This window comes from Armigeres subalbatus, chromosome 2 (assembly GCF_024139115.2).
Source record: "Armigeres subalbatus isolate Guangzhou_Male chromosome 2, GZ_Asu_2, whole genome shotgun sequence".
NCBI lineage: Eukaryota > Metazoa > Arthropoda > Insecta > Diptera > Culicidae > Armigeres > Armigeres subalbatus.
Genome location: NC_085140.1, coordinates 380,137,818 through 380,158,647, shown reverse-complemented (window position 1 = coordinate 380,158,647; position 20,830 = coordinate 380,137,818). Strand labels below are relative to the sequence as shown.

The 20,830-nt window shown below is 40.5% G+C and overlaps 1 protein-coding gene across 1 annotated transcript in view; it reads right to left on the bottom strand.

The window, feature by feature from the left end:
• The window catches only part of LOC134213139 (T-lymphocyte activation antigen CD86), a 291,904-nt gene that overhangs the window by 126,069 nt on the left and 145,005 nt on the right, over window positions 1–20,830 (bottom strand). The window lies entirely within an intron of this gene.

Here is a 20,830-nt window from a genome sequence, read left to right as displayed (position 1 = left end):
TTCTAACGTGTTGTACCCAAGGAGAAAGTGGAACATCATTACGCATCTGGACACTTTTATACGGTCAGTTCATTCCGAGTCAGAAAGCGCATTGATATGAATTACAAAATGTACAAAATCGGGATGTAAAATGAGGTAAAACAGAGTCACTGAGGTTCATTTTCAGCATGAAATCACATCCAATGAATTTAAGAAAGTTATTCGTGAGATATCTATGGACTTTTTCGACCTAAAACATTTGATTTTTGCCTTTCTCGTACAACAAAGTTGTACCGAAAGGCTATATGATTGCTTCAAAAAAGAACTTTTGATAGAAAGCCCGGATACCCATAGTGTTATATACCGATCGACTCAGCTCGACGAACTGAGGTGATGTCTGTATGTGTGTGTATGTGTGTATGTGTACAAATTTTGTAGACACACTTTTTGGAACTTAGCATTATCCGATTTACTCGCAACAAGTTGCATTCGACGGGGAATGCGGTCCCATTGTTTGCTATTGAAAATTGGCTCGATCGGACATTGCATTTCGGAATTATGAAAAAAAAAAATCAAAACCAAAAAAAATATTTTTTTCCGAAAATGGTGGCAATGCATTTTAACTAATGCAAAAACATGCAAAATAATCGAAAAAATGTAATCTATTCTCCTAAAGAGCTTTTTTGACCTTTCGAATGTGATTTTTTCACTATATTTTATAATGCACGAGAAAGGCATCATCACTGCTTGGTGGATTAATATGGGTTTTTTTTATAATATTTGGTATTTTTTTATTTGAAAGCTATTTTCATGCCTTCTGTCGACAAAAAGCCATATATTCGACTTCAACGTTTGTTAGGTTATTAGGTCGATAATGATTTGGCCAAAAGCAACATACAGCCGAAAGGGACATTTGGCCAAAGTTGGCCGAAAAAATTACCCGTACACGTCATTTAGCTGAAAATGTCGTTTGGTCGAAATAGTCGTTTGGCCGAAAAAGGTCGTTTGACAGAAAGGGTCATATGATCGAGATGTATACTCAGCCGAAAGTGTCGTTTGGCTAAACTGGTCATTTTGCCGGAAAAATCGTTTCGCCAAATCACTTTTTCTGCCGAAAGATCCTTTCTACTAAACGACATTTTCGGCCAAACGACCATTTCGGCCAAACAGCATTTTCAGCTAAATGACGTGTAAGGGTAACTTTTCGGCCAACTTTGTCCAAATTTCCCTTTCGGCTGTATGGCACTTTCGGCTAAATCATTATCGACCTAATAACCGTTTCTTACAAACGTGGAAGTCGAACATACGGCTTTCTGCCGAAAAACTTTCGGCCAAACAACGGGAAGGGACGCTTCGGTGGAGACCACAAGGCCGGAAGATGTTTGGCCGAAACCCATCTAGCCGAAAATGTCGTTTAACTGAAATGGGCATACGGCCGAAAAAATCGTTCGACCGAACTGGTCATTTGGTTGAAAAGGTCGTTTGGCCGAATAGATTTTTTTACCGAAAATACTGTTTGCCGAAATGGTGCTTTGGCCGAAATTGTCGTTCGGCAGAAAATCCATTTGACCAGAAATACTATTTGGTCAAACGGGTCGACGTTTTTGACCATATTACCTGTTCAGCAAATGACATTTTCGACCTATGACATGTTCGGTCAAATGACATTTTCAGGTAATTGGTCGAACAATATTTTTGACCAGATGCCCTATTCGGTCAAACTATTATTTCGGCCTAATGACTTGTTAGGGCAAACGCTTTGACCATATGATTTTTTAAGCCAAACCGTTTGCGTTTTATTAACTGTTTCGCTCAAACATTCATTTTGGCCACATTAAATTCGGCCAGATAACTTTTGGCTCAACGTCTGCGATCAAACGAACCTTCCCCCTATTTAATAATTTCTGGTGGAATTGCCAAAGAATTTCTCATGGACAATGTAAAGAATTTCCCTCTAAATTCCTTAAAAAATCCTTTGAAATTTCGAAAATATAGCATAGCATAGCATAGCATATGTGATTGTACAAATCGTGGGTGGCTATACAATGCTCAATTCAAGCTCCATCTGGAATAAGGGCGAATGTCGCAAGAGAAGACTCTCCCCGTCGACCCCCCCTCCCTTAAACAAAAGTGACAAGCAGCAGATCTCTCTATGGTTTATCACTTCAGAACGAAAGAAAACAATGCGAACTTGCATTCTGAGGTGATAAACTGCAAAGAAACTCCCTGCCTGTCACTTTCATTCAAATGAGGGGAAGTCGACGAAGAGAACCCTCTCCAGCGACACCCGCCCCTTACCAGACAGAGCTTGAATTGAGCAACCTACTGTATATTGTCGCAAATTGGTACTTGGGATTAGTACCTTTTCCTATGCAGTTGCAGTTGTATACCTGGCCACGTCCTTACAATCACGGAAGGAAGGAAGGAATGTTAGTTCAACATCTACTAGTGAAGATGCAGGGAACCCATACTACCTTCATAGATGTCTCGGGAAGGAAAATTTGTGTTAGTGGGAAAGGTGAATAATAGGGAGCTCTATTCGACAATATAGAGCGTTTGTCAATAACAGTATATGCTGTAAAAATAATAAAATATATTCATCAATTTACTTACGAACCGTCCTAAGGGAAAAACAAAACAAAACACAAAATTTCGGCAAATCGCGCGATCGTTCTGCCGTCCGAAACAAGAGCCAACACGCACTGAACTAATTAATTTTATTACCGGCCGCGCAATGCAAAACACAAAATTTCGGCAAATCGCGCGATCGTTCTGCCGTCCGAAACAAGAGCCAACACGCACTGAACTAATTAACTTTATTACCGGCCGCGCAATGCAAAACACAAAACTTCGACAAATCGCGCGATCGTTCTGCCGTCCGAAACAAGAGCCAACACGCACTGAACTAATTAACTTTATTACCGGCCGCACAATGCAAAACACAAAATTTCCGCAAATCGCGCGATCGTTCTGCCGTCCGAAACAAGAGCCAACACGCACTGAACTCTCCTTTGAAATTTCGAAAATATCGGCTTAAAAACCGAAGTTTCCGTAAAAAAAACAAATTTCACGTAGAAATTCTTTAGAGAGGCCATCTCCGAGGAAATTCCAGAGAAAGTTTCAAAGCAATTTTTGAAAAAAATCGTGCGTAATTCAAAGAAACTCCTAAATTTCGAACCATTTTCCGTTTACCAAAATGCTTCGTTGATATCCACATTTCGAACTCTGAAGAGTTTTCCATGGAAATTCCGGAGAATTTCTCGTGAAAACTGCAGGGAGTTTCCCGTGGATATTTTGAAGAATTTTCTGTGTGAAACAGAAATTTCGAAGAACCTTTTGTGCATATTTTGAACAATTACCTAAAGAAACAATTTCTCATGTAAATTCCGAGTAATTTTCCACAGAATTCCCCGATCGGATTTTCATCGGATTTTTTCGGCGAAATTCAAAAGATTCTCCCAGTAACGTCTTAAAAATAGTCCTGCTTGAAAAATCGAGCTAATTTTTTTAAAGAATTGAAAGCATTGCAAAAACGCCACGCTGATTCACGCCGCCGCCGTGGCGTGACGCCAAAAACGCCGCCGACAAAATTTATGACAAACGTCGCCACCGAGACGATTTTAGGACCGGCGCACAGCTCTACTCTATTTTCTCTCATCATCATTTTGAAGGATCGTTTATTCTGAATTCTAAGTTCAGATAATGCATAAACATTGTCGAAATTACAAATTAAAATGTTAAAAGTAGAAATAACATTAAAAATTGTTTTATTTGTTTTACCTTACCGCCAAACACAACATAGACGTGTTGTCTGAATTACGTGCTTTTTGTTGGAATATAGGTACAGTTTGTCCTAAAGCCATTGGACCGAAAACCATTTGGCCGAAAGTTGTTTGTCAGAATGCTTCATTTAGTTCATAGTTCAATTATCCGAGAAAGTAATTTTCTCGAAAAGGTGACATGGTAGAAACAGTCATGTAGTCGAATAGGTCGTTTGGTCGAAAATTTAATTTGACCGAAGAGGTCATTTTGAGGTTATTTGACTGACAAGGTCCTTTGGCCAAACACACCGTGTGCCCTGAATGGTCGATTGGAAGAGAGGGCTACTGTTAAAAGTGATAAGTGAAACATGAGAAGTCGATACTTCCGGCCATATGACATGTTCGGCTCAACAGCCATTTCCGCCAAACGGTATTTTTGGTCAAATGACCTATTTGGTCAAATGACTTTCGGCCAGATAAGTTTCAGCCTAATGGTTTTTCGGCCAAGGGGCATTCAGGCAAATGGCTTTTGACCAAATAATCTTCGGCCAAACGGCCCTATCCTTATACCCTTGCCGCGTCATTTAGTTTTATGTTTTCCATTGGTTGTTAGAATAAGAGAAAATTAAAACAAACTGAAATGTACCTTGTTATAATACTGGTAATATATTTAGGGTCCATTCACAAATTACGCTTTTGGGGGGAGGAGGAGGTCAAACTTACGTTATACTTTGTTACACTAAAAGGAGGGGGAGGGGTGGGTACTACCAAATGTTATGCATAACGCGAATAAAAATTTATATGAAGTTTTTTTTAAACACTGATTGGAGTATGACTGACATTTGATTTTTTTTAATTCTGAAAGACAGCCAGATTTGTTCAAAAAATTGTTGCTTAATTTCGAGGCATTTTTGTCGTCTCACGTATTGTCTGCTTAGATCTAACAAACTAGGCTAAAGTTAATAGAGACAAGAGGGTTTTCATTGTAAGCAATTGCATTTTAGCTCAGCCAATTCAATTTAAAAATTATATCGTCATCGTATATTGATCATAATCGAAATCAAGCACATGCGGGACTGATATGCGTTAAAATACAAAGCGAATATGGAATTTCTCGACAGAACAGTTCCGCTAAACTATTTAAATAAAGATGGTCGAAAATTCTATTTCCATTTCTACTAGCTGCATTCTTGATATCCTTGGTTTTTCATCATGTGCCGTCCCTATTCTAACAGTGTTAAAAAAATATCAAAACCCACCTGCTTCAGATGCTTTAGAAAAGAAAAAATCTGCCTTTAAAATTTTCACAGTTATCTACGCGTTATATGGGAGAGGGAGGGGTACCAAAATTGTTACTTTTTGTTACTATGGGGAGGGAGGGGTCGAAAGATCGGATTTTTACGTTACGTAATTTGTGAACAGACCCTTATTTGAAACAAATGGCAACTTTTGGTTTTTGTGGTTTATGCTAACGTATTGGCGTAGAAGAAGAAGAAGAAGATGGCGTATTATGTAACAAATGGCAACTACTAAATGATAACAATCGAAGATAGTATCTAAAGTTGTTATACGTTTGTTATACATTTGTTTTCCAATTCACCCTGGTTTTAAAATTAATGGAATATATTTTTAAAACGTTTTGTAGTAATTCTCTTTGACATTTATTAATGTGTTTCTCCAAGAAAACTAGTAGCGATGGTTTAGGAATTCACATTGTCATATTGCCGTCCATTCACGTACGCTTGCCAAGCTAAGATGCCCCAGAGGTTCTCGAAGGAAAAGGAATATGATTCGCCACTTGGCTTCCATCAAACGGGTTACTTCCGAAATTTCTGTAATATATTCAGAGTTCATTTATCAAATCAACAATTAACAATGTGCATCTTTACCTTCTTTACCTTCAAAAAAGAAAACCACGGAACAAAAATTCCCAAAGTAACACAAGAATTTCGAAGAAAGTTTAATTTTTTTTATACTGCGAATAAATGTATATCTGGGATGTAAATGACGATTGATTGTTTATTACCTTCAATACCGCAAATGTTTGTGTGTGAGTTATATGAATGTCCGTTCCATAAAAGTGTATTAGTTATACTAATGATACGTCAACGAATTACCACACTTCAAAACCACGTTCGAATAATTTGTTGAAAATTATTAATTTTTTTCAGATGCGACTAAACGAATGTCTGTTTAGGGGAACGGTTTGGCACTTCATCTCATAGCTCCTATTTCCATCCCATCAAAAACAAAGCTATGAGAAGGAATTTGGTTTGTTGCTTATCTTTGTGATTTTTTTCACCAGTGAGCATGCGTGTTAGCAAAAAGAAGCGACAAGATTGCTGTATTTCTTTGTTTTCCGATGAGATGAATATATGTTCAGTGAGATGGAAAACGGGACAGTTCCCCTATTTACAAAAGGCTGATACATTTACCGGGAAAAATTGGAAAATAGTCAAAATGCGATAAATTCAGAAAGAAGCCATCAGCTCGAATTGAAATCGATCTAGAGTTCGACGAATGTCAGTTAGATAAATAGAATCACGGGCGAGATCGGGCAGCTTCGTCTAGTAGGCTTCGCTTCGTATAGGCTCGCTTCAACAGTTCAAATTTGTATGCATGATGGAAACAAGCGATCTGGGGAAGCTGGGAAACAGATGTAGATCCTTTCCAAACATATTTGTATCATATATGTAGAGCCATTGAATAAGAAGAAGAAAGAAGAAGACTTCCAAGGGCATGAGCTCCAGATCAAATTGGTCAGTCAGCTTCGATTCTATATCAGAAGTAGTTTACCTGGATAACCAAATGATCGAAACTCCAGGATAATTTGGTGAAGTTGGAACATCTTTAGGAATATTTACTGTAGCATGTATGTTAACATTTATGAGATTGTTGAAAGCTTAATTCTATAAAAAACAGAATACAAATCAATCGAAAAACAACGAAAATACTGAAGAAACATAAGGGGGCCCGTAGCGTAGTTGGCTACACGTTCGCCTTATAAGCGAACGGTCATGAATTCGATTCCCAGCCCCTCCACCAAACCCCGCCGGAGGAACAGCCCAAACGGTGGCATTTTGGGGTACGCATCTCACCGACACGGCTCACAGTGCTTCGAACGTATGGAACTACAGGACAAAAATCATAACTTACATTCTGCACGTTTGAACTCAAGGGTGTCTTTGGGAAAATGATTGTGAACTAGTTTTTCTACTATTTGCATTATTGATCTATGTTAAATTGATAATTGCATTAGTGGCGTAAACGCCAAATTTCATAACATATAATACGCTTCCTATAATAGAGATCATTTTGGGAAAATTGTAACTTATGATAAAAACTACTGTTTCCGTGATTGACCTATGTTGAACAGATAATTGCTTAAATGTCGTAAACACCAGATTTTACGATATGCCTCAAAGAACCAGGATCTTTTTACGAAAAATATGTGATATGATAATGTGGTATGATAACAGTTTTTATTACAACAATTGACCAATTTCCAATTGATCATCTCATAAGTGACGTAAACGCCAGCTCTCATGTTTTATACTATAGAATCAGAATATCCTTAGTAATGATTTGAGGGATTGTTTTTTAACGACGGTATCAGAAATCTTTGGAACTTGTTATATTTTTTTCAAGTTCGTTTATTTGGTAGGCTCAGGCGTGTATAACTCTTTACGGAGCCATGGCTCTTTGTGATATGTACAATCATATCATCTTATCCAGTATTTTGCGCTAGATAATGGCGGCCGTGAGTGCCTTTTTGACATTCAAGAGGTAGAAAATATTTACATATTTCAATCACAGTAGGCTTTGATTTATTGAAAAACATGAGTGCCAACATCCGGTATCAACAAACAAACAAATGTCAAATATTTCTTCTACGTTATTCAAGGATTTGGTACTTTTCTGATCGATTTTTTTTTTGTAATAATATAATTTTATTTTCTAGGAATGAAGCCACAAAAAATTTTACAAATCAATGATGATTAATTAGTATTTTTCTAATGGAAAGGAAATTAAAATTTGTTACAATTGACCGGCCACGTACCATTATTAACTGTATAAAGTTGTTGTGCTGATATTTGTTAAAGGACCCATGAAATGTTTTTTTTTTACAAATTACAAAAGGCCTAAATTTGCCATTCTCAACCTTAAGATGAGGTGCCTTAAGTCCGCCGCTGCAAGGATACTTCCGTCGCTTTACTAGAGGAGTATTGTGGCACAGATGCCCCTTAAAGTATTTCTTGACTGGGGGGCTGGAGGCATCTGGATAGGGCAAACGAAGTTTATTTGAATGCGTCCAGCGTAGTGAACCCAGCCTGACACAACCTGGCTAACGCCTCACCCAGGTGCTCGGTTGTAAATTTCATTTCCCTTAGAAAAATACTGATTACAATCATCATTGTTTCGTTGACTTTTTGTGGCTTCATCCCTAGAAAATAAAATTATATTATTGCAAAGAAATCCACAAGAAAAGTACCAAATCCTTGAATAACGTAGAGAAATATTTGACATTTGTTTGTTTGTTGATACCAGATGAGTGCCAATGTTTTTCAATGAATCAAAGCCTACTGTTATTGAAATACGTAAATATTTTCTACCTCTTGAATGTCAAAAAGGCACTCACTTGGCCGCCATTACCGAGCGCAAAATACTGGATTATAAAGTTAGTAACAGAGGGGTAGAAGCCAGCGTACTCGTGGTGACTGGGATCATCTTCAGAATGAAGGATGTTGAACATGGCCGCGAATTTGACCAGAGGATAGTGTTGTTTTCAATGTCAATCATTTTCAATGGAACTAGACTGCCCATGATTTCATAGTTGACGTAACAACCATTGCACTTTCGCAAGTATTTCGAATAATTTAGGGACAAACATCAGAAATTTAAAACATTTCAACCCGTAAACACTTTCTTTCATATTTTTATTGCTTGGAGCAGGGAAAAGCCCCTGGGAGTGGTATTCATTTGAATCACTTCTCCCAAAGGCATAAAACCTCCTCTTCTTTTCAAACCTCTTACAATTTTGGTGCACTTCCAATGAGAATTCATTCTCTTTAAAGGAAGTACAATAAGTTCATCAATACATATTTAAATTCTTATGCTACTCTCAATGACTTATAATCTATGAATTACTACTAACTAATGTTAAATGCAACCCAACACTATTCAAGTCACTTCATGGGCAACGTTAATGAATGATCCTAGGTTCGATGGGTAGCTTAGCGACAGAAGATTCAAACTGACCGAGCAGCAAGGAACAGGAGCCATCAGGTGGATCTAGAGCCGCGTCATCGTCTGGTGTTCATCGACAGTAGGTTGCGCTGGAAGAGAAACTGGCGATTCTAGCTAACTGATTCTAGAAGCAGGAGCTGTAGAGGCATCTAAAACCATGACATCGTCTGGTATCCATCAACGACAGGTTGCGTGAGCGACAAAGAACAAGAGCTATAGGTGGATTTGGAGCCTCGACGTCGGGCGTGCATCAACGGTAGGTTCCGCTGGAACCATTAGATTCTTTTAAAGAGGGAGCAGTATCTTGACTTCGGCCAGACATATACCAAATCCTGTTACCTGGAAGCAGTGGTGCAATTTATCATCAATGACTGCTGAGTGTAATTCTTTTGTTTTGTATTTTTCTCTGCTCCTCTTTTCCTATGACGGTGCCTTTCAGTCAGCAAGGCAAAGCAGGAGTAGCTTAGCAAACTCGGTTTGCCAACAGCGGGCTGAAGCTGATGATCATTCGGCACAAATTTCCTGTCATTGTCTTTCAAGTGATAGTATTCACCCATGCATTTATATAGGGCAGCAGCGAGTGAACTGAATGGACTGTCACTGCGGGCTGCGTGTGCAATGAGAAGGGAGGTCTTTTGTTCACTTCATCTTTGATTGTTGCTGCTAATCATTTTCAGTTTTCACTACTAGGAAGTGAGTGTGAAGAGGAAATGGTATCAATATCCAACACTGAGACTGAGAATTCGCACCACTGCCTGGAAGAGAAACTGGCGATTCCAACTGACCGAGCAACAAGGAACAGCAGCTGCTAGATGGATCTGCAGCCGTGACATCGTCGGTGTGCATCAACGGTAGGTTTCCCTGGGAGATGAACTGGCGATTCCAACTGACCGAGCGACAAGGAACAGGAGCTACTAGGTGGAGCTGGAGCCGTGGCATCGTCGGTGTGCATCAACGGTATGTTTCGCTGGAACCATTAGATTTTTTTAAAGAGGGAGCAGTATCTTGACTTCGGCCAGACATATACCAATTCCTGTTACCTGGAAGGGAAACTGGCGATTCCAACTGACCGAGCGACAAGGAACAGCAGCTGCTAGATGGTACTACAGCCGTGACATCGTCGGTGTGCATCAACGGTAGGTTTCGCTGGAACCATTAGATTCATTTACTTAAATGAAAAGATGGTTGGAATAAGCAGCGGTTGAATATTCCTTATAAATGCGTAATGAGTTAAATTTGCTGACATTTCGAATGGTTGATACGTCAACTATTAAATCATGGGCAGTAGAGCAACAAGCAGACTCTCATCTGAGCTCTCATCCTCCGAAAATTTTCGTTTGTAGGTGCTATGTCCTATGTGTCCATCAAAACCCTATTTCCATGCAATTTTCACCGTCTTTGAGCTCTCTACCGAAAATGTCTGCATAATGCTTAGCGAGGTACAATTCATCAGGTCTTGCAAATTAACCTCAGTGGACGTTTTAGACGCGGAAACCTGTTTAGGAATGATTTTTTTCCTTTTCCTTTTTCAACGCGTAAAGACTAGGAAGCAGATTTCTGACTTTCTGTCGGATAAACTCAAGTCAAGAGTTTACGCCAGTACTTGTACAGTTTGTACAGCGCCAGTACTTGTGTCGCTGTCATTACTTTTTCATGATTTGCGCTTGAGCTACTTGATATATTGGCCGCAAATGCTAGCTCCTAGCTCCCCCTGCGATTTTCAGAGATGTGTTTTGATGTACTTTTTTTAAGAGCTGGTTAAAGTTGTTGATTATTTCTTCCTATATATCTTCATGCCCAAGACTTGGAAGCTTCACTTATCATAATGATCGAAATATGTCCCACTGAAATACATTGAATTGGATCGTACTTACTTGATTTTACGCTTTCCATATCGATTTTCACAGAGAAAGGTACCGTTCGAAAACTTAGGCAATGAAAAAGATGCTTTTCACTAACAGGTAATAAATCATACACTTTCAGCGATGGAAATGTTTACGAACACGAGTTGTCTTGATCGTCCCAGTGACCTCACAAAGATACTAATGCGCATACAGCATAATTGAAACATATGTTAAAATCATGGTCTACTTGATTCGACTAAATACGAGAGTCGATTTTTCCATTTTCGTCCAAGGGACACAGCACTGTGCGGCTGTCCGATGACGACTGACAAATTGTTCTTCTCGGAGGCATTCGTCCAACGTACCCGGATAAATGGCAACTAAACAATGCAACGAGCAATTGGATTCACGATATGAGAACAAATGGACACAATGGACTCACGATTAGATGGACCCGGCCAAGATGAATACACTACTAGGTGCTCCAACCTGCCAAGTTTATGGATGAGAAGAAGGCGGGGGTGAAAAGTTCATTTTCAGTGCAAAACAACAAGATTTGGCAGATTGGAACACCTAGTGGTGTATTCATCTTGGACCCGGCAATGCTAACAATAACAAATGTCTAAACATAGTTTCTGTGTGGATTCTATACAGTAGAGTACCACAGTAGATCACGGCACAGTAGCGGTTAAAAAACACGGAGTGCCTTCCAAATAAAGTAATGAATAAAAATAGAAACATAAATGCAGTTAGCAATGTTATTGTTATTGACTTGAACATCTCTAATTGTCCACACAGAATTTTGAAGCCGCGCTCCATTTTTTTTTTTCAAAAATTCTTTCACTAGAAGTCACTACCCAAGTAACACAGATGTTCCAAGTCGGTTGCCGCAACTTATATGTGACTGAATTTGGTCACAATTGGTACTTCAGTAGATCCCAAGCCTCAGTTAATTTTAGGTTTTAAGCAAAAAGTAAGGAAAAATTTCATAATTTGTTACGCAGTGTAATTCTTCCGTGAATTGAATAGTGTCGAAGACTCGCAGGAAACTTTCAATTTTGGTTCGGTATAGCCTGAATGACAGCGTTTTCGTGCTAAGTTAGCGAAAGCACAAGTTGAATTTATTTCGAATCCAGCGCAGTTAATAGCTTTGGAAGTGCTTAATCGACACTAAGCTGGCATGTCACGGTCGTTGGACGTGATAGTACGTGTACGGCCATTATACGTCTAATTGTCCCATGTTACCTTTGATGAAAAAATCCCAACTTGAGTAAATTTGTCTCACTTAGAACTGAAAAGGTTACCAACATTTTTGGAATTTAATGAGCGTAAGTAATACTTTTTCAAAGCGTAATACGGATCATTATTTATGTAATGTTTTTCAGTTTCTATTATCATCAAACGACAACTTTTTTTTATTGGGATATATTGACTCGAGTTTGGATTTTATCATCAAAGGTAACATTGGACAATTATGCATAGAACGGCAGTGTAGCAAAGATAAAAAATACTACCTCTCTCATTCTGAGGGTTGCGTTGATCAAATTAGAACAAATAGGATTTTGCAATAGTTTGTACTGATAGAGCACCATCTTACTCGGAAACAACACGCTAGTCGTCCACAATTCGATGAAGCTGTCGTGAAACAATAGAATACAGCCATTGAACAGTGAATATTGCCCCTCACAGCAAATGCACAGCTTATTTTCAATTTTAAACTTGTGTAGCAAAGCAACAATCGGATTTATCAACGACAATGGATATTAGACTGAACCCGGTACCCCCCATCTCACCTGTTCGGATAATTTATTTTGACGCTGAATGTGTATGCAGTATGCTTTTCAATTTCTATTTAAAAGTGACGATCTGATATTCCTCAAACAACTAGTACTCATGCTTGAAACACCAATGTTGCTTGAAATGAATATTTTAATTCAGTAATACCGGTTAAAAGTACATATGTAATTTAAATGGTTAATTGCTGCATCGGGGAACACCTTTCCACAAATTCGGGATTTTTATTTTTATTTTGAAAGTTTGTATGGCAAAGGTTCGTCTTGACTAACGGTTTGTCAATAAGATAGAGAAGCTTTTTGGGATGCAGAAAATGAGCTCATTTCCAATTCTAACTGAAGGCTAGAATAGTTAAATTGGAGGGCCTAGGAAAGAAGATAGAAACGAAACGGACTCTATTTCCAGCTCTAGCGATTGCTAAAACATGAGAAGAATAGGAAAATATACAAAGGAAGAGAATAGAGTGGTCCTGGGATTGAATCCATGACCTCAAGCGTATGAAGCAGAAGCCATATGACTACGAATCCCGTTACGATTCAATGCACATATTATAAGAATATGTGAAGAGACGGGATTCCGCTACGACAAGAAATGACACAGAAATATTTCAAACATACTTAGTCAAGGCAAGAAAAGTAAAATTTCAACGTATTTGAAATTTCCGTACTGTAGGTATTGTGGTATAATTCTAAATGTTCTATACATTTTAAATGGAACCGCGGATAACATTTTTTTTCTCATGGCCATAGATCGCAATAAAATTTGTTTGCCTGTGAAATGAAAATGGCATAAAAGTAATGAGTTGGGGTATGCCCGAGAGAAAATTCAATCCTCGTGGGGCAGTCTAATGGAGCAAGACTTAATGTGCCATGTCGATTCGACATTCACGAGTCAAAACAACATAATCGGATTTGTCATCAGTGGACGTCGCTAGGCCTCTACCCTTATTTAAAACAACGCACTGCGAGCTCCAGGTTCGTCATTTGCGTGGTAAAAATAACGTAATCGGATTTTCGGCTGCGGGCGTTGGTAGAACTCTTTTCGAGAAATCAGCACGCTGCTCTTTTCTATCAGGTATTTGTGATGAAAAAACAGAACAGAGTTTTCCAACAGTGCTCATTACTAACAAACAAGCTAGATCTTGCTGGCTCGAACTTAAACATGTCTACCAATTTTCTTTATATTGTAAAAGTTTCAAACTTTTGAAGATTTTAATTTCACTTGTCATAAGACGGGTTAGAACTAACCAGTTTAATTACTCCACTTAAATGTAACTTCACAGATACGTATTCGGACCTATTCAGTGTATTGTACTTGTTCGCTAGGCTACTGTAGGCCCGACCATGATCCTTACAAATTTGAAAAAAAAAAAAGATGATTGAATGAGGAACGCTACAAAATATAAATCGAAGATACAAAACCAAACGATTTGACCATCATTACCTCGGGTGGCAGCTTCCAACATAAACAAACCGTGGAGCAAAACCATTTTAGCCGTTCAGCTTTCCAAGAAATTTCCTCTGAAATGAACAAATAGCATTTCATTACATCTCGGTATACATGAAAAGCAAAACAACTTAAATACAAATCTCCTGAATGCAAACCATTTCGAAACAGCAAATTGCATATAAAGTTCCACCCCACAACGGCGAAGGCGAAGGAAGGAACTGTCGAAAAAAAAAAGATGAAAAATTAATATTTGTTCTTGGTTGGAGTGAGTGGCGAGAGCGTAATGAATGGGGCTTGCGTCCATCTCCATGCCCGAAAGGGTACTCTGCGTTGGCCTTCATGGTGTATCATTTCAATATTGACCGTGGTGTGCTTGATGACCAACCACTACTGGTCGGTGGTTCACATAACTGCTGCTTCTTTCTGAATGGCACTACGTGTCTACTAGAACTGGGACTGCCTTTATACTTAACGTCATATAGTTATTTTCTCAGTTATTATTTGAAAACTTTTCTATGTATGCCTGCCCTTGCCATATCCAGTATAGTTAAAGAAGAGAATATAAAATCTATTTTAACCAATAATGCTCTAGGAAGGACCAAAATTAACCTTCTTTGGATTGGCCTTCCAATCAGATTGCTGAAAGCCTTACTCAAGACCCAATTATATCACAGCACAGAAAATATAAATTCTTATTTCTAATTGCGCTTACTCATGCTGCGAGTTTATTTTAGCATTTTTTGTATGATACAGTCGGAAATATGTTCGCATGTGAGAGTTTTGATTTCACTCAGGAATTTGTTTAAGCAACAAAAAAGTTTATATTGGAGCAATAAATAAATAATATTTTTTGCAATTCCTGTTCATAACACCTGATTTTACTTCTTTTGTTTGAGTGATAAAACGGCATACTTTTTCATAGCAAATAAATCAGTGCCTCAATGACTATTATAGCGCCCAAAATGGTGGGTTGACATCAAGGAAGGAGCGCCCAACAGAGCTCTGGTCCCCACAAGTCCCTATCTCACGCTTCCACGGGTCGTCCGATGACAAAAGACCGCCAGCTAAGGGTTGTGTACTTAGCTGGTAGTGCAGCCTGGGCACTGTTGTCCTTCTGACATCAGCTAGAGTGAGAAGGTACGCCTCGAGCGTCTGTTCACCAGGAGGTGCGGCTCAAACAGCGTCTGCCTGGTACCCAGCGGCTGATTAACGAAATGCTGTATCGCGTCAGCTATACCTAAGGTGGCAGCCCCATCATCGCGATGTAGGTAACGCGACCCCGGTAAGGTAGCTTACTGAAGCCTCTCAAATACCACGAAAAATGGAGATAGTAGAAAAAGAGAACGTTATTTTGGCAGCTGAACCGGCAACGAAATAAGGACTATGATTGGAAACTCGGTACCTGGAATGTCAGGACCCTAAATGAACCTGGACGAGTGAGCCTTCTGGCTCGTGAACTGCAGAAGGTTGAAGTGAACGTGGCAGCTATTCAAGAAGTCCGATGGCCCAGATCCGGAAAACGTGAATTCCGAGCCGAGGATCCCACGACCAATACTGCATTCAAGTATAACGTCTACCACTACCACAGCGGCGGTGAAAAATCAGAGCATGGAGTTGGTTTCGTAGTGATGGGCAAGCAGATGAAGTGAGTGATGCGGTGGAAACCCATTAGCGAACGAATCTGTGTGTTGAGGATACGGGGCAAATTCTTCAATTACAGCCTAATCAACGTTTACGCACCGACAAACGATAAATCCGACGACGTGAAGGACACGTTTTATGAGTGTATTGATAAAGCCTATGGAGAGTGCCCAAAGTATGACGTGAAAATTGTTATCGGAGATGCTAACGCTCAGGTCGGTAGAGAGGAATTTTTCCGTCCCATAATCGGTAGGCCTTCACTCCGCTACCAATGACAACGGCCTACGGCTAGTAAATATCGCTGCTGCCAGAGGGATGGCCATCAGTAGCACCTACTTTGCACGAAAGAACATCCGAAAGCACACCTGGAGACACCCAAATGGTGAAACTTGCAACCAGATAGACCATGTTCTGGTGGATGGGTGCCATTTCTCGGATGTTATCCGAGACACTCTGGTGACTCTGATCACTACCTCGTTGTCAGTAAAGTTCGATCACGGTTGTCAACTGTATCGAACGAAAGATCACAGCGAACGATGCGTTACAATATCCAGCGATTGTCGGCGGAAGGAGTATCGGCTGAGTACCGCCAGAAGCTCGACGAACGGATAAGTGCAATCAACGTGAGCGACAACATCAACGATCTATGGGAGTCGATCCATGGAGCGGTGAGCACAACAGCACGAGAAGTGGTAGGCACTGCACAGAGGCGACCCAGGACGGGTTGGTTCGATGTGGAGTGTCAGAGAGTGACAGACGAGAAGAACGTTGCCAGAAGCCGGATGTTGGTGTCGGGTACCCGATTGAATAGAGATCGGTACAAGGAAGCAAGAGCAGCCGAAAAACGAACCCACCGCAGGAAGAAAAAAGAGTACGAAGAACAAGTTATTAGTGAGGCGCAGGAAAAAATGGAGCAGAACGATATGCTTAGGTTTTACGAGTCTGTCAATGGCGTGCGGAGAAAGACAGCGCCATCTCCCGTCATGTGCAACGACCAACAAGAGAATTTGCTGACAGATAAAACTGAAGTAGCTGCCAGGTGGAAGCAACACTTCGAGACTTTGTTGAGTGGAGGAAGTGACGGTGCATCGGTGAACAGAATAAATATTAGCGACGATGGACAAGCTGTGGAGTCACCTACACCAGATGAGGTTAAAAAGCTGTTAAAGAGCTGAAAAACAATGAGGCTGCGGGGAAGGACCAGCTCCCGGCTGAACTTCTCAAACATGGCAGTGATCAGCTTTATGAAGTTCTGCACCATATTATGTCGAAAATATGGGAAGACGAGGAAATGCCTGCTAGCTGGTTGGACGGCCTCATTTGCCCTCTCTTTAAGAAAGGGCACAGACTGGAGTGCGCCAATTACCGAGGAATAACCCTCCTTAATTCGGCGTACAAAATTATGTCCCGTATTCTGTTCAACAGATTGAGACCGCTTGAAGAGTCCTTCGTCGGCGAATACCAAGCAGGTTTTCGTGAGGGCCGATCAACGACGGATCAAGTGTTTACCCTGAGACAAATCCTTGATAAATTCCGGGAGTACAACTTGCAGACACATCATCTGTTTATTGATTTCAAGGCGGCGTACGATTCAGTGAAACGGAATGAATTATGGCAAATTATGCTTGAACATGGTTTTCCGGCGAAACTGATACGGCTGATTCGTATAACGTTGGACGGATCGAAATCAAGTGTAAGGGTTGCGGATGAAATATTGACGTCATTTGTTACCTTAGATGGATTAAAGCAGGGTGATGCACTCTCGAACCTACTGTTCAATATAGCGCTCGAGGGAGCGATTAGGAGAGCTGGTGTGCAAAGAAGCGGTACCATTATCACAAAATCGCATATGCTCCTGGGATTTGCGGACGATATCGATATTATCGGAATTGATCGCCGTGCCGTAGAAGAGGCTTTTGCGCCTTTTAAGAGGGAGGCAGCGAGGATTGGACTCACGATCAATACCGGCAAAACGAAGTACATGGTCGCTGGCAAATAAACGTGGGTTCATTAGTGGTGGTGGTAGCGAAATAGTGCTGGATGGTGAAAAATTTGAAGTGGTAGAAGAATTTGTGTATCTTGGAACATTAGTGACGTGCGATAATGATGTTACCCGCGAGGTGAAAAGGCGTATTGCAGCTGCAAATAGGGCTTATTACGGACTTCGTAACCAGCTTAAGTCCCGTAGTCTGCAAACGAAAACAAAACTCGCGCTGTATACTACTCTGATTCTTCCGGTGGCTTTATACGGCCATGAGACATGGACGTTAAAGGAGGCTGATCGAAGAGCTCTCGGAGTGTTTGAGCGTAAGGTGCTGCGGACAATACTCGACGGTAAACAGGAGAACGGTATCTGGCGGCGTCGCATGAATCACGAATTGTACCAGGTGTATAAAGGGCTGGATATTATTAAGCTTATACAACACGGCAGACTACGGTGGGCTGGTCACGTTGTTCGTATGCCGGAAGAACGTCAAGCGAAGATAATATTTAGTAGAGAACCCGGAAGAGGCCGCAGGCTTCGTGGAAGGCCGCGTACACGATGGCTTTTTGCAGTTGAAGAGGACCTGAGGGCGCTCAATGTTCAAGGCGACTGGAAGCGATTGGCCCAGGATCGAGTCCAGTGGAGAAGGATTCTCCATTCGGCGTAGGTTCATCGAAGAGCTGTAGCCCATCAACAACATACAATAGCGCCCAAATGAGTTGCATAACACTCTTCTGAGTGCTATAATGTAAAACCAACAATGAAACAGCAGTAGCATGATTACACATTGCTCAATTAGTCTATGTAAGTGTTCAACTATTGAATTCTCCGCATCGCGTAATAAATGTAATAGTTTGATGAACATGATTAAAAAATGCTCCATTACCCAGTCAACACAAGATCGTATATGATGTCACATAAGATGCTAAAGTGGAGGACGCTTAGGTACATCCTGATACATTATGTACGTATATCGCCTCCACCTTAGCATCTTATGTTGCATCATATACGATTTCGTGTTAAATGGTAGCAGCTAATCTATCGCTTCATGATTTGTCGAGCTATTCAAGGCGGCTTGATAACATGGAATTATTGTTTTCTGCAGCAACTAGATTGTTTGTCCATAATGATCATGTGAAGTGAATCAGACGGGAAAATTTTGGTCCAGATTTATCAGATTGAAGCCCATTTTTCGTCATTGCAAATAGTGTGTGCACTGTGCAACTTGCTGCAAAATTCGACATTAACCTACAATGTACTCAGGAGTTCTCCGGCAACAGAATATCACCACTTTTTTGAAATGTAAAATAATATCAAAATGAATTAAATGTTGTACAATTTGAATATGGCACAAGCCAGCTATGTTGTTTAACTGTTGCTTGAGGTAAACCCGATCAGTAAGTCGTAATAAAATTATATAATAAATGCAGTTGACTCGCTACATCACGATGTTCTATATCTCAATATCTCTCCCTATGTCGATGGTTTCCTCAGTCCTTTCAATCTACATACATTAGGGCTTTCCAGATCTCGATAACCTCCCTATCTCGATATCTCTCTATCTTGATGGGTTCTGATCATATTTTGTTCAGGATTCTCTCTCTTTACGTCGATATGTTCAAATTTGTCAGCTACTAGACCATCTTTGGACAATAACAAACACATCATGCGGCACAAAGAAACCGAATAAGTGTTGCTTTCTCCAATGTTATGACGGGGACTATATTTTTATCGCTTTCTACATACGACGAGAATGACAATTGTCAGCACTGGCCCTCTTCATTAGCGGCACGATCATCCCTCCTAAAACGACTCATTCGACTGGTTCGATCATGTGCATTCACTACCGGTTGCCTGTGCAGTGCTACCGGTGCTGAGTGTACGGGCAGACGGGTAAAAAGTGCACTGAGGAGAGGAAAACGTGACAACCTCGAACGGAATTTGTTGAACCTATTTCAAAGTTACCTCCATGCACAAATCCTGTGTGGTGCAAGTTTTCCCAGACAGAAAATCACGGCGTCTCAAGACCAAGAGAATGAGAAATCATTTTACAGTTCAGTTGCAAACCGATTCGAAGGCGAAAGACTTGAATATCGTAGAACTGAAGCGCTCCTTCCAAAACCATAGCATCGGACACATCCAGAGCCACAGATCGGAGACAGGAACAAACGCAGAAATCGAAGACCAAGTAGATGAACTCAACCAGATGGAAGAAAAATGCAGTGAACATTGAAAGAGAAGGACATTCTCATCGCGGGCCTCCAAGCCAATAGGTCCAAGCTTATAATCACCGACTCACACGCCACACATAAAGTCCTCTAACCAACAGAAACTTCTTCTGTGACCATCCTTCGAAAAAGACATACTCCCCGTCACCAATGTGAGCTCAATGGCTACCCAACATATCGAAACACGGATCGCTAGCAACTGTAAATCCGAAAAGTCCAGCGCAGTCCCAAAAACACTGGAGCCAGACAAACCATTCCAAATACACAATAAACTCTTTTGGATCCCAAATCCCCAATCTATAAAAATGAAGTCACACGAATACCTCGTGCAGTGGAGAAGCCATCTCAAACTGCGGGAGTCAAGCCAGTCATCACACCAGGGTTGAAGCAACAGCAGCTCAAACCTCGGATAACCGGGACATCGTCTGTGCAACACAACCTGAGCCCGATTACCTTTTCTGAAGGATCACACAGGCACCCTGGATGGATGGACATCACAAAATATGGGGCAGTCCCTCCATCATCGCTCTCGGTCCAAAATCGCCAATTTGCTCAATTAGTATGGCCTTACCATTTTCATTGACGGTTCTCCTACGTTCATTTATAGTCAAATACAGTTTGCTATAGATGGTTCCCTTGTATCAATGTCGATCCTGAACAAATCACTCTGTTCAGTTCACCTAGACGCTTAAGCCAATAATCTAAACAAAACCATCTTTCAAGAAACGTTCCGTCGCATTTGCTAGATACTTAATCAAAAAATTAAACAGGATTCCAGAGTTGTGTAGAGGCAGAACTGGTACCATTTTAGATCCTTATTCAATACTTGTTCTCATAGAGATAGTCTACAGAATGGCCCAAAATACGATTCCGTGTGGACAGCACGATACGAAGAAAGCGTTA